General features: G+C 43.3%; 1 long non-coding RNA gene across 1 annotated transcript in view; it reads left to right on the top strand.

The window, feature by feature from the left end:
* The window catches only part of LOC132664225 (uncharacterized), a 239,695-nt gene that overhangs the window by 166,708 nt on the left and 57,511 nt on the right, over positions 1 to 15,476 (top strand). Inside the window, exon 7 of the long non-coding RNA XR_013553356.2 lies at positions 2,092 to 2,291. This is a non-coding gene — a long non-coding RNA (uncharacterized LOC132664225). The remainder of the gene's footprint in view (positions 1 to 2,091; positions 2,292 to 15,476) is intronic.

Below are 15,476 nucleotides of genomic sequence, written 5' to 3'. Positions count from 1 at the left end.
ACTAGTGAAAATAGTTACAGAGAGGGAGAGAGGCAAACCATAAGAGACTCTTAAATACAAAGAACAAACTGAGGGTTAATTGCGGGGGTGGGGGGTGCAGGGGAGAGGGGAAATGGGTGATGGGCATTGAGGAGGGCACTTGTTGGGATGAGCACTGGGTGTTGTATGTAAGTGATGAATCACGGGAATCTACCCCCAAAACCAAGAGCACACTGTATACACTGTATGTTAGCCAACTTGACAATAAATTATATTTAAAAAAAAGAAAGAGTACTAATAAACTATTACTATAATAACATCTATAATAACATTGACAAACCTCAAAGGAGATCCTGAAAGCTACGATAAAAATATATGACATAAAATACCATTTAAGTAAATTTTAAAAGCATACATACAATGCCTTATTTTTAGAGTCATATATATGAATAAAAATATAAACATATAGACAGGAAGTATATGCACTAACTTCAGTATGATGGCTGCTTCTGGGAGAAGGGAAGAACAGGGCTGGGAATAGTATGAAGGGGACATCAGTTACAACTAAATCTATTTACTATCTATCCATATTAAATAGGTACCTGCAACAAATAAGGAATGTTGTTGAAATACGTGAAATACGTTAAGTTTGGGTTGGGGTAGGTATTTTGGATATTTTGTAACAGTAGTCTCTGTACTTTTCTGTGTGTTTGAAACTTTTCATAGTCAAGCACAATAGGCAGAGTGGGAAAGACACCAGCTTTGTAGGGCTGGTCTACCAGCTCTGCTTCTGGTCGCATCTCTCCCAGCTCTGCCTGCCTTGACGTATGTGGCAGAAAAAAAGAAAACCGTATCTCACCAACAGCCTTCTTAGTAGCATCTTCGTAAAGGAAAGTCTTTCTCTCCTAGCAAGTGTTCTCAAGAAGATCTATTGATGGGGCACCTGGGTGGCTCAGTCAGTTGAGTGTCTGACTTCGGCTCAGGTCATGATCTCACAGGTCATGAGTTCAAGCCCTGCGTCGGGCTCTGTGCTGACAGCTCAGAGCCTGGAACCTGCTTCAGATTCTGTGTCTCCCTCTCTCTGCCCCTAACCCACTTGCATTCTGTCTCTGTCTCTCTCAAAAATAAATAAACATTAAAAAAATTTTTTTTAAAAAGATCTATTGATAACTACATCTTCCCTTTTCTGAGTATCAACTTCTATCAATCTGTAATTCCCAGAAAATGGAGCTCCAGTCCAATACAGTTCAAGTCAAACCAGTCATGTCTGAACCACATTATTCTTTGGAACTGGAGCATAACCTTAAAGGTCCCTTCCAACGTGGAGTTCCTAAGACTGGTTGTTTTTTCAGAAGATTTTTCAAGTTATGAGATACTTTTCTCCTCAACCACCAATAAAACAATACCATCACTTATACCTATAGCTTCGGATTTTTGTTTTTGATTTTTAATAACGCAGTTAGCAACTTAACCACTGGGTGCTACTCTTGTTGCAAACAAAACAACTATTAATAAGAAACCATTTCTCTGGAAGCAGCATCTAGAATTTTTAAGGTCTCCCTTAACTATCAGTGAGTGACAAGGTTGCTCTATCTGGGACACTAGATGGTTGGAGAAAGCATGATGTGCTATTACCAAAAAAGGTCAGATCCCAGATCAGCATTAGCTTCCAACCAAATTCACTACCATTGTCAGCATTCATTGATGATGGTTCAAGTTAGGTGAGTGTTCACATTAAATGTGTGACTTAAATAGTCACCTAAACCTCTGTTTATATTTTCTTTGGGAGACATACCACGTTTCAGCATATCATGTCATGTACTTAGTGATTTTGCTTGTTTAACTCCCTGTTCCAGAACACAGCTCCAGGAGAGCAGGAATCTCAGTCTGTGCTATTCACTGATGCACAGCAAAGACCCAGCCAGGTGCCTGTGACACAGCCTAGTGTTCGATGACTGGTTGTTGAATGAATGAATGAATTTCTGCACCTTGTAATCCCTACCTGCCAAATTATGATCTTAATGACAAAACAAATAATAGCTACTCTTTATTGAAAGTTTACTACAGGCCAGGCCCTGGGCTTAGTACTTCATATTTCTTTTAATGTTTCAGGGGCCTCCTATGACTGATGTGTTAGTCCTGCTTTGCAAATCAGAGGAAACCAAGGCTTAGGATAAGTGAACTGCCTGAGTTCACACGACTGGCAAGATGCAGAGCAGGGGTTGAATTCCAGTCTGCAGAACTGCAAAGCTGCCTCTCAAAACACCAGCTTGAATACCAGATATGTAGGAAGGCTGTGTGTACAGCACCAGGTGAGAACAGATTTTTCTGGGGTGCCTGAGTGGCTCAGTTGGTTCAGTATCTGTGTCTTGATTTCAGTTCAGGCCACGATCCTAGGGTCGTAGGATTGAGCCCCAGGTTGAACTCTGTGCTGAGCATGTTGAGCATGGAGCCTGCTTAAGATTCTCTGTCTCTGTCCCTCTGCCCCTCTCCCACTCTCTCTCTCTCTCTCTGTCTCTCTCTCTCTCTCTCTCTCAATCTCTCTTTAAAAAAAAAAAAAAAAAAAAAGATTTTTCTGCACTCCAAATAGGATTGGTAACCTCCCAGTGTCCAGTAATCCCACTGACCTTTACCAGCTCCCCTCCTTCGTCGCATGTCGCACTCCCCTCTTGATCCACCCTTGTCCCCACTTCCACCGCCTGGCACAGAGCCTTGTCACAGTGTCATGCTTGTTCACAGTGATGTTGATTCGTGGGACACACTCACTTCCTGAAGTCCAGATGAAATCACTGCATTCTTAGAAGTGTGGTTTAGGGGAAAAGGCCTGCGCTTTGGAATCACACAGTCCTGGGTTCAAATGCAATTTCTATGTTTTTACCTGTGGGACATTTGAGCGTTATTTGATCCTTCTGGGCTTGGTTTTTTCACTGATTAAGTGGAACTCCTGATACCTACCCTGCAAATCTGGGGGGTGGGGGAGAGTTAAGAAAGATTCTTGCACTAAACGCGCCCCTCCTCTTTCACAAGGAGACATAAGGCACAACCAGCATTCTTTTTCCCTGTTAGAAAAAAAGGTAGAAGTATAAAGAAATAATGGCATTTAAGATTCCCACAGCAATTTATCTCGTCTTGTTGGTGTCCTGCTTTGTGGAGGATGGGCTCAGGGCAAGGAAAAGGGACTTGGGGTAGTTTCTCTTCAAGCTCCCTCTGCCCTCAGGTGTGAACTTCTGTTGGGAGTTGTGCAGAGGGAGTAAGTGATGAGGGGAGGACGAGGGAAGGAAGGTTTGGGGAGATTCACCCAGATTTGCAGTTGCTACAAAACAACACGAATGGGTTATCTTTTTATTATTATTATTATTATTATTATTATTATTATTATTGATTTGTAGGGCTATTTATATATTCTGGAATAATTATTCTTTTATCTGTTATAAGCATGCAAATACATCTTTATGGTTTATGGCTTGTCTTTTCATTTATTTCTTGGTATTTTTTGTTGTTTAGTTGTGCACTTATTTATTGCTGTAAGAGTTCAAAAAGGCAGGGGGCACCTGGGTGGCTCAGTCGGTTAAGCGTCCGACCTCGGCATAGGCTTAGGTCATGATCTCACGGTTTGTGAGTTTGAGCCCTGCATCGGGCTCTCAGCTGACAGCTCAGAGCCTGGAGCTTGGGATTCTGTGTCTCTGTCTCTCTCTGCCCCTTCCCTGCTTGTGCTCTGTCTCTGTCTCTCAAAAATAAATAAACATTTAAAAGAAAAAGAAAAGAGTTCAAAAAGGCAAATAAAGCCCAATGTTAGCTTTAAGGAAAAAAAAAAAAAAACTAGGTACATGGACATTTAACTGGTAAATGAGTATGTGTTAGCCTGTTACAGTTCTTCTTTTTTATATTTTATGTTATTTCATGAAGTGAAAATAAAAAATAAACACCACAAAAAACTTTGGCCCTGGTTCCCCTCACCTCAAGGACTAAAAGAGCTAGCTACACAAACCCCTTTCTTTCCCTGATCTTAAACTTACTTTACTGAAGGCTATCGAACATAGGATAAGAAAACTGTATCTGAAGATGACTTGGAACTCTGGGGACATTCTTGGCGGAGACACCCAATCACAGGAACAGCCCCAGGCCAAGTTGTGAAAGAGGCTACGTGTCTCTGGGCGCCTCCATTCCTGAACCCCCACCCTGTCCTTTCAACATCTCCTCCCCCCAGGCACCTGGCAGCCTCCTTGGATTCCCAAAGTCACCTCTCCCAGCACGAGACACACATACTTAGTCACAGAAAAGGAAGACTTACTAAAAGTGAACTCAACCCCAGAAGTGTTTACATTTTGAAAATCTTTACAGAGTGGTTAGGAAAAGACACAGGGAATGGCCAAAATTCCTTAGTGGGGGTCTCTCACAAGGCATCACAGAATGACCCAGGAGGCCTCTCAGAAGGTCCCCACACATCCACAGCAACAGTGCTCATAGAGCATAGAGACCCAGTTTTGTTCAACATCAGAGCCCAATGGCAAGCTGGCCTGTGGTGCTCTGTAGACAGGAAACAAATCCGTGTGGAATGAATTAAACGACATCCTGTCTCTGTTGTTCTGTGCCAGGCATGGTGGGAAACATGGGGCACACATATGTCTGTGAAGAGAACTCAAAGCTTCCTCTCCTCAGGGAACTTCCATTTTGTGCCTGTGGTAGTGAGGGAAAGGGGATGAGCATGTTGAGAAGGTCTATACATAAAATAAGTAAACCTCTATTATCGGTGATAATACATACTTTGGAGATGGGGCGCCTGGGTAGCTCAGTCTGTTAAGGGTCTGACTCTTGATTTGGGCTTAGGGCATGATCTTGCAGTTGGTGAGATGGATCCCCACATGGGCCGGTGAGGAGCCTGTTTGGGGTTCTCTCTCTCCCCCTCTGCCCCTCCCCCGCTCACATGTGTGTGCTCTCTCTTTCTCTATTTCCTTCAAAGATGCATACATACATACATACATACATACTTTGGAGATAAACAAAGCAGGAAAGGGGACCAAAGGGCAGGGGGAGGAACCATTTGATGTAGGAAGGTCGGGGTGCCATTTTGAGCAAAGAAAGTGAGGCCTTGTAGGGAAAGCAGAACAGCAAGTGGATGAAACCCCCTCAGCCCTCCAACATTCCCAGTCTTTGAAGACTGAACCCCTCAAGGTCTAAGAAGACATTATGCAATGTCTTGCTTCAGTGGTTTGCATACACTGTTCCCTTTCCCTGATCCCTACCCACCTGTCTTTTCTGCCTAGCCAATTCCTTCTTGTCCTTCAAGACCCATATCAGATGCCACCTCCCCTATGAAACTTTCCCCAAAGCCTCCAGGCACTTGTCATTGCTACTTCCTTTGCACTCCCATAATACCGTGCTCACTGCTTACTAGAAGCTCTTATTTAGTACTTTTCCTGGGGCGTCACACGTGTTTCGCAGAATTCTCACAACAAGGGGTAAGCTATTACTGTCATCATCGCTTTTAGACGTGTAAGAAAACAGGTTCTAACAGGTTGAGTAACTTGTCCCCGGTCATCAGCTAGATTTGGAAGACAGGACGTGAAAGTCAACAACCCACGCTCCAAAGCAAGGCTCTCCCCGCAATTCCAGGAGCCTCACCTTGCACCGGGTAAACTATATTTGTGTCAGAATTTTCTGCTATTTCTTGATTAACTTGAGGACAGACACCATTTCTGTTTGAATGGGGGAGGGGTTGTCTGGGGAGTAGTAGATAAATATTTGGTCAGTGAATAAAGGGATGAATTAGTCACCAGTTCAGGCATGCATGTGGAATTTATTTTTGAGCTGGGGCCTTCCTGTGCTGCCTAAATCATACCTTCGAGGTGACTCCTTACTCCACCTGACCCCACCAGAACCAAGTAGTGCTGGGGAAGGGATCCTTTCCACAGTTAGATATTGCTTCCTTTACTGTCTCCTTTGGGCGTTCTTAAGGAAAATGGTTTGCGACAGCTAGGGGAGCGCAGGCCAGCAGTGGAGCCAGCAGAGTGTATGGAGGGTGTGGCCGCAGCACTTGGACCCAAAGGCCCCTGAGCAACCTGGACCCAGATACTAAGCCATTCTCCCCTCTGCCTGGACCCAGATACTAAGCCATTCTCCCCTCTGCATCCCAATTGTCTCTGAGTTTCTCTCCCAAACACATAGGCAAACCTCGGACACCAGGTTGCGAGGCAGGACATAAGGAGACTCTGGGTTCCCCCCAGAAAAGTCTTTTCAGTCTTTCTGAAAAGATGGAAAGTATAGTTTTCTGTTGGCTGGTCCCTAAGATAATTAATGAGATCTATGTCCATACTCCAATAGGGGAGAAAAGGAAAAGAAGAAGGTCTAAGGGTGACCAAGAACAAGGGACAAGGTGGTCTTAGAGAAGGCAGTTTGCACATGGAGAATTTGTCCCTGTTCCTGATAGACAGCTCTGAAATGTTTACTGAGTCAATTAGCTGGGTCTAGGGAAGGGAGGTGCTTTTGCTTCCGGTAGTTGGAGATGGTGTTTTTCTTCCAAATCAGGGTAAGGAAATATTTACGTCATATATTTTCTGAAGGGCTTTCTACAGTCAGCCTCTTAATATTAAACTTAAAGTTGCTAATTGTTCCTACTCCACCTCCCTCATTCACTCATTCAACAGCATTAAGCATCCAGGATATACCTAGTTTGTGTGATGAGCCTCAGATACCAAGAATCCATGGCCTGTCTTTAGGGAGGCTCCGGTCCCGAAGGGGACAGACAGTAAGTGTGGAAGCAGACAGGTGCTGTGACTGTCAGGCCACCACTGCAGCTCAGAACAGGGGAGGAAGGCTCCAAAGATGACTCATGTGTGAGCAAAGACTTGGAAATATTTTAGTTGTTTTTCTTTGCTGGGGGGATTGGAGGGGAGAAGAATCATAGCCTGTTTTAAACAGAATTATTTTATTGTTTAAGCTTGAAAGCAATTCATTATGTATTTAAGGGGGATGCAAGGACGGAGACAGAAGCCCTGAAGTATTCCATTTCCATAGAGCCCTAACACCCCCTTCTGGGGTGGATAAGGTTTCAGGTTTGTGGGGATGTGGGCAGAAATGGGGACACCCCACACCATACCCCACAACCCACACCCCAGTAGAGGTAGAGGTAATGCATGACCCTTGGGTGCCTCTCTGTAAAACAGAAGTGTCGCATTAGATATTGTCTCCAAGGCTGAATCGAGTGCCCTCGTTTTGCAACTCAGCCATATCAACCATTTTCATCACAGCGTGCTTTTTATGGTATGTTATCTTGAAAGTTGAGGGTTTGCGATCAGAGAGCAGGGAATCAGTAAGGGTAGGGTGGGGAAGAGTCTGAGGGAAGTTGAGAGTGAGGGAGCACTGTGGGGTGAGGTGGGGTGAGGTGGGGTGGGGCAGGAAAATCATTTGAAGGGGAGACTCCTCCTGATTCTTATCTTTCCCTCTTTGGAAGGCATTTTCTTTTCCCGACTAGTGACCAGTGTTTCTTCACTGGAGATAATGATAGATAACCAGCATCACCAAGGTATTCGTTTAATGCTTTGGCCCCTCTAGGAGACACAGTCTTCATTTATTATACTTTAGTGTGGGCCCGGCACTATGTGCCTTCGAACAATGCTTGGAGAGCGTTTTGAAGCAGATGCCTTCAAACTATCCCGTGAAAGAATAAGTACAGTAAAAACAAGAAGTCTTTGTTTAGGATTTTGCAGTTCACAAAGAAGTGTATTACTTCATTCACCCTGGGCACAGCCCTCTGAGTTGGGCAGTGCCACTCTCTACATCTTACTGGTCAGGAAAGTGAGGCCACATAGTTAGAAAACGTACCCAAGGTTGTACATCTGGTTATGACCAGATATAAACCACAGGGCACAAATATTAAGGAAGAAGATGAAGGGAGAGTGAAGAATCCACTCCTTTTGGTGCAGATGGGCCAGCAAAGCAAATGATACCTACTTACTCCAACCTGAAAAATGAGAAGGGGTCACCCCACATGTATGGTGCAGTGAGTACACATCACTTCCTGCTCCACAGCTGCCTTCTTCTCAAGATCTGAAGACTCTGAGGATCATAGGTTTTCTGATCATGACCGTTCCCCTTTATTCTGCTTAGAACCAGCTCCGTAAGAAACAAACCTCCTCTGGGTGTTTAGAACTGGCAGTGTTTGCCAGGGTAACAGTTATTTTTATTCATTCATTCATTCATTCATTCATTTATTTAAAGTTTATTTATTTTGAGAGACAGAGAAAGCACAAGTGGGGGAGGGTCAGAGAGAGAGAGAGAAGAGAGTGAGAAACCCAAACAGACTCCACACAGACAGTGTGGAGCCGGATTTTCGGCTCCAACCCACAAACCATGAGATCATGACCCGAGCCGAAGTTGGACAGCATCTCCTGCCCAGCTTCCATGAAGAGAGGGGGTGTGACTCAGCAGACACCCGTGTTGGGGCTGGGGGAAAGGTGGGAGGAAGGTGAGGAGAGCACCACAGTGTGGCTCAGGGTTTGTTTGAGGTCCCACCCGCCCCCCCCCCCCCCCATCCCCGCAGGAGCAGTGAACCGAGGCTTCGTCTGTGGCCTTGTGCCCTTTTGCCCTTTCATAGCCCCAGAGGGGCTTCCACCTAGACCTGAGGCTTGGACAGAATCCTGACTATGAAAATATAACAATTAAAAATAGGAAAACAAATATAAATAACTACTGGCTTTCTTTTTTAAACAACATGAGTATATTATATAGGGCCTGTATTATAATTTCTTCCTCAAAGAATTTTTGGAGTTCACATCCTACCAATTGTACTGCAAGGTGAGTTCGGTGTAGGGCCTAATGTAGGGCTTGCTGCTCAGAAAGTTTTTATTGACCAAAGAACCCTCCCAATCCCCAACCGCACACCTAAGGTTGAGAAGTTCAGGGAGGTGAAGCAGGGAAGGCTAGGATCTTCTCCAGTACATGTAAGTGAGGATTTTAGAGTTTAATGAAGGCTGCTACAGTTTGGGGTAGACCAGGACTCCTTCTCCCCTGCTCCCTGCCTTCCTCCCTCTTCTCTCTCTCTCTCTCTCTCTCCCTCCCTGCTTCCCTCCTCCTCCTCTCTATGTCTCTCTCCCCCTCCCTCCCTCCCTCCCTGTCCCTTATCTCTCTCTTTCTTTTTTATTTTAATTGGGAAAATACGAGCACACATGGTAAACTGAGAGGGACCAGTAAAAGGGGAGAGGTACCATTTATAATTGTCATATTTCATCAAACCCAATATGCCATCATTTGAAGATGAATAAGAAGGAACAGATGTTGACAAACTATGACATCCCATCCTGATTTCAGAGATGTTAAAATGGGGAAAATGTGCAATATATTCAATATTTAAAAAGCACTGCTATTACATCCATCTGAAAGTTAAGCAAGTTGTTGTAGACAACGTTATTAGACAGCTAGTATTTATTTAACCCTTATCTGATGTTACTGTGTGCCAAACACTGTTCTTAGCATTGTATAAATAATAATTAATGTTAATTATTGAAATCCTTGAAAACAACCTGTGACATAAGTACTATTATCACCCCCACTTTACAGATCAGGAGACTGAGGTGTTGACACATTAAGAAATTTTCCCCAAGTCAATAAGTAGCAGATCTGAGCTTCAAACTCCGGTTGTTACCCTCAGTCTGTTCTTCTCACACTACTGCACGTGATGGCCTACAGTAAATGTTGCGTGGATAAGTGAACGGATGAGTGAATGAATGAAAAGAAGAATCAGCACCGGATTTCAAGCACAGGGCTTAGCATGAATGTCTCCCTTCTGTCCCTCCTCCTCTTAGGAAAAGGGCCAGTACGTCTTCATTAAGTTCAAGGTCTCAGTACATTGGTTAAATTCTAAAGGAGGTGAGGAAACAAGAGCAGGGAGTGGGGTATGGCGTATGGGAGGGAAAGAACAGTTGCAAAATAATCAGCATGGCTATTTTGTACTTGTAACTCTGCTATTCATCCTACTGGAGTTTAATGATTTATCAATAAGATCATCCGGACCGGGGAAAAAGGACGGTGTTCTGGGAGAGAGTGCCACCTATTGAAGGAATGACCATCACCACAGCTGGAGAATTTCATCCGGGACACCCAAGACAATGGGACAGAACAGCTTCAGAAATGGACCTACGACAGGAAAGCCAATTTCCCAACAAATGACCTTGAACCTAAAGCTGAGTTCTTATCCAGGCCATTACCAGATGGTAATACTCAGAAAGCCTTCTTATAAGAGGTTAAAGAATCTGGAAAAGATCTGTTTGGCCCAAACAATGAGGACTCTGCTGAATTCCATGCCCTGACTTGTGCAGTGTTGAGTCCAGGTTATTTCTTTTCTTTTCTTTTTTTTTTTTTTAATGTTTTTGTTTTGTTTTGTTTTAATTTACATCCGAGTTAGTTAACATATAGTGCAACAATTTCAGGAATAGATTCCTTAATGCCCCTTACCCATTTAGCCCATCCCCCCTCCCACAACCCCTCCAGCAACCCTCTGTTCTCTATATTAAGAGTCTTTTAATGTTTTGTCCCCCTCCCTGTTTTTGTATTATTTTTGCTTTCCTTCCCTTATGTTCGTCTGTTTTGTATCTTAAATTCCTCATACGGGGGCGCCTGGGTGGTTCAGTCAGTTGGGTGTCTGACTTCGGCTCAGGTCGTGATCTCACGGTTTGTGAGTTCAAGCCCCACGTCAGGCTCTGTGCTGACAGCTTGGGGCCTGGAGCCTGCTTCGGATTCTGTGTCTCCCCTCTCTCTGCCCCTCCCCGGCTCATGCTCTGTCTCTCTCTATCTCTCAATAATGAATAAATGTTAAAAAAAATTTTTTTTAATTCCTCATATGAGTGAAGTCATATGATATTTGTCTTCCTCCAGCTGACTAATTTCGCTTAGCATAATGCCCTTTAGTTCCATCCAGAGTCCAGGTTATTTCTGAGCTACGTACTGCTACAGTGAACACAGAGGTAAACCTAAACTCTTAGGAAGGAAGAAAACTACCAATTATTGAGTTGCTATTATGTGCTTTATAAAAGTTTTAATTTCACCTTTATTCATACAGTAAATACCTACCAAACAGTTACTATGTGCCAAGCACTGCCCCAGAAAATGGGAAAACAGTACTGAACAAAGGCAGTAGTCTGGATTCCTATTCCTCAGCAGCTTATGGGGGGGCCGAAGGAGCAATCGACAGAATATAAACAAGTACTATTGTATTTCGGACAGTGGTAAATGTTGTCAAGAAAATGAAACCAGAAAATGGGGTAAGAGCAGTCACATTATTTACAACTACCACTGATCTTGTGAGACAGTGTTACTACTCCCATTCCACAGGCTCTGAGAGGTAAAGTGTTTAGTTCAAGTTCCTTTGAACTCATTGTGAGTGAGCAAGTTAGCAATGGAGCTAGCTAGGATTTAATTCTCTGCCTTTCTGAATCTAAAACTGTGTCACACCAGTCCGCAAGGCTGTCCAGGAAGAGTAAGATGGACAAGCAGTATAAGATGTACCAGTTGGCCTGCTATGTCAATTATCATTTCTATTTTGTTGTAAGAATTGTTTAAATATGCAAGCCTCTCGGGGGCACCTGGGTGGCTCAGTGGGTTGAGCGTCCAACTTCCACTCAGGTCATGGTCCCACGGTTCGTGGGTTTGAGCCCCGTGTCGGGCTCTGTGCTGACAGCTCAGGGCCTGGAGCCTGCTTCGGATTCTGTGTCTCCCTTGCTCTCTGCTCCTCCCCCACCCATGTTCTATCTGTCTCCTTCTCTCATCAATAAATAAATGTTAAACAAAACAAAACAAAACAATATCCAAGTGTCTCTGGTAAGGCACATAGGTAAAAATACTATGTGGCTATTTACACAGATTCTCCGAATCTGATAGTCCTTGCTCATTAAGAGTGCCCTTAAGAGGGGAAAAACAAGCAAAGACCCTTCCATCCTTACCATTTGCAACAGACAATTAGCCAGTGAGGCTTGTACTGATCGTGTACTTTCAAGAAATGTGTATGACTTTTTTATGACACAAATCTCATCATATTAGAGGATATGTGGACTTCCTTGTGCTTTCACAGTCAACTGTCACTTCCAAGAAGCTGGGAAGAGGAGCGCTGGAGAGAGTTCCATGGTGTGGCTCCTGCCGAGCCATCTGCAGGACAGAGAATATTGGGTTACCTCCCCAGAGGAAGAGGCTGCCCTTTGTGTTTGAGGTCGGAAGGATGTTGTCTCCTCTGCATGTCCAAGGCAGGGTCTTCACAGCGTCAGAACCCCTGTCAGGCAGCCTGTTGCTTCCTCACTCCCCTCGGAAGCCGGAAAGGACATGTGTTTCCTCACCTCCGACCACTTCTCTTGGTCCAAGGGCAGGCGCAGGTCGCCAGGCTAAAACCACTGCAATTCACATCAAGTCTTCAAGAATATATGGTAGTTTCTAACCGCTAAAGATGACTCTGCATCCTACAGTTGGGCTGAATCGGAAAGGAATTGCTCAGTTTGACAGGCCCTGCTGCCAGCTGGCTTAAAAAGCGGACTCTCAGGCTCGCAGATGACAAGTAGGAAATGCCTTGTTAACACACAGGCCCTGGCTACACCGCTGTCATTGTGGACAACTGAGTGACCGGCGCAGACCCGGCCACTGCCTCTGTCCTCCCAGCCTCCTTTTTGTTAACCCCTGTGGGCTGCTTTCCTTCCAAAAAGTAAGACACTATTTAATATGTTTTTATTGAATCTGAAAATGGCTACAAGCATTTTGAAGAACAAACTCATTAGAAAACAGAAAATAGCCAGAACAGACTTTTAACGTACTTTTTAAAACTTATGGCACGGGCTGATAATGCCAACACTTCACTCTGTTAGCCTTCCCTAGATCATTCAGGATTACCTGTTTTGTGTCCTGTGTGGTCCTTGAAGAAATAGGTCCATAAAACATTGCTAAGGGAAACCCGAGTTAAAGCCTGATGGAGCAGGGGGTTCCCTTGGTAAGATCTTCCCTGTGAAAACTTGGTGGATTGTGCTTTTGCACAATTTCCACCCTCTTTGACTCTGTGCATCCTCAACCCCAAGACTGAGAGTCCCCTCCTGTTTTTAAATAATCTCGTTATCATTGGGTTTTCCATTAGATGAAGTGAACAGTCTAGGATGCCCATGAACATAACCCTTAAGAAATGGCACGTTCCTCCTTCATGTATGGTCCTCCGACTGTCCTGACACTCAGAATGTTTCCAAATGACTCTAGCTTTTATTTTTTCTAGAATTTTGTTATCTTGGATTTAAAAAACATTTTTTTTAACGTTTATTCATTTTTGAGAGACAGAGCACAAACAGGGGAGGAGCAGAGAGAAAGGGAATCCGAAGCAGGCTCCAGGCTCTGAGCTGTCAGCACAGAGCCTGACATGGGGCTTGAACTCACAGACCATGAGATCATGACCTGAGCCAAAGTCAGATGCTTAACTGACCGAGCCATCCAGACGCCCCTAGTTATCATGGATCTTTAAATGTAGATCTCTTAGTACCTTGGCACCTTGTTACCTCAATGTCTTGATCTATAGAAATTTATTGATTATGACGATGACAGTATGTTTCCCCTGAGACATTTCATTTATTCAGCCAGTGTTTTGTGGAGAACGGGCAGTACTAAGCTAATAGTGGTTCAAAAGTCTGTGGTAAATAGGCCAGGTGAACAAAACTGGGAAAAAGAACAGTTTGAGGAAGTCTTGGAGGCATGCCAAATTTGGAGTAATGCAAGCACTCTTTTGCATTTTGAACAGAGAGAGCGATTTAAGGAAGGTCTTGGAGGCCTGTCAAATTTGGAGAAACTCAAGCACTGTAATTCAGTGAGGTAGGAATGGAAGGTACACCTGAGGAATGGTAAGAAGTGAGGTGAGGGGACCTGAGACATAGGTTAATTTGCCTTAGTACATCAGTAAGACAACAGAATGCCCCATCCCTTTGATTGCTAATTAAAAGTCCTATTGGAGAGCCTCATTTACTTGGAGTTTTAGACACACACGCACACACACACACACACACACACACACACACACACACACCACCCCTACATGTCTTTACAATGGAGAGGGTATAAAATTTTTAATTTTTAAAAACTTTACTTTTAATTTTTTGACATACCAAAAAGGTGTATGTAATTCGTGTATACAACTTGATGAGCTTGGAGACAAGTATACACCTGTGAAACCATCACCACAATCTATGCTATTAACCTCTCCACGTCCAAAAGTTTCCTTCTCCCCTCTTATTAGTTTCACTTTATACTCCCCATTTTTTAATTAAAAAATAATATGGCTTCTCATCACTAGGAACATGATTATGGCACATGGGAAGATTGATATTATACTTGGTACCTCTTCACATATTCATGTATTCATAAACTATGTACATTTTCGGTTCCACACTTTGGCTTATATGCTCCTTTTCAAAATTATCTTTCCATTCTAAATAGTGGAATATATATGTATACCTCTGAGTCGACGCTTAGGTTATGTGGTACAAGTAGCTTTATGGATTTGGGGAAATCCTGAGAAATTTGAAAAACTAGATGTGCAATAAAATAGACATTTAATTAGCTGTTAATTAGAGAAACCAACATACAATAGCCTGTAAAAATTGTTCATTGTTCAACTCCCCAACGTGCAAAGCTGTAGTTCCTGTGCCAGCCCCTTGCACAGCAGTAGTTCTGAGTAATTTTCCTCTAACTGATGCCCGTGGCTCTCCATCTGTCGATACATTACTGCCTGAATTTCTATAGGGAAGGCATATTTTTAAAATCCTTTCTTCCCTGTTGCATTTCACTGTGATTTTCTACTGAAGTGATGTTAATTTCAGCCCCAGCAAATTGCTGTCCCAAGCCTGTTAGGAATGAAGGGCACTTCTGCAGGTCCTTTTCCTGATGGTCATGAATTATGACGGGATATGGACAGGGTAAAGTCAGATCAGTATGACCGAGAGAGCCAGGGAGAGAACCAGATGGTTTTTAAATTGAATAAAAGGTAAGCTAGGCATCTTGATTTCCAGGCTGTAAGAGTAAGAAACTCTGCAAAAAAAAAAAAAAAAAAAAAAAAAAAAAAAAAAAAAATTCAGTGAAAACAATATAGATCACACACATTCTTTTCTCATCAATGAGAGTGTCTCATAGTGACCAACATTTGGGTGGAAATTCCGAGATGACCAAAGCTAATAAGGAATTTGGGGTACTGATATGCAAATAAAGATGAGAGGTACCACATCGGAGTACCTATAGCATAACTAAGTGAAGGAGGAGCTGAAAGAAATCTAAATATAATCTGAAGACTTCTGGGTTCCAAGAGAAAGGAGTATTTTTGTAAGGAAGTAGAAAATTGCAGCAGGTGTAGGAAAATAGAAAATGAAAAAAAATCTGTAATTGAAAAAGGGAAGTTTTGGGGAAAAGGAAATCATAGAAGTAAGAATAGAAATTTTTATATGCCCGTATTTAAAGTATACTTTTCAGAAATTGAATTGCCCAGTCAAGTGTCTTAA

This window comes from Panthera onca, chromosome F2, assembly GCF_046562875.1.
Source record: "Panthera onca isolate mPanOnc1 chromosome F2, mPanOnc1 haplotype 2, whole genome shotgun sequence".
Classification (NCBI taxonomy): Eukaryota; Metazoa; Chordata; class Mammalia; order Carnivora; family Felidae; genus Panthera; species Panthera onca.
Note: the sequence above shows the minus strand (reverse complement) of the source record. Positions and strands in the feature narration are given on the sequence as shown.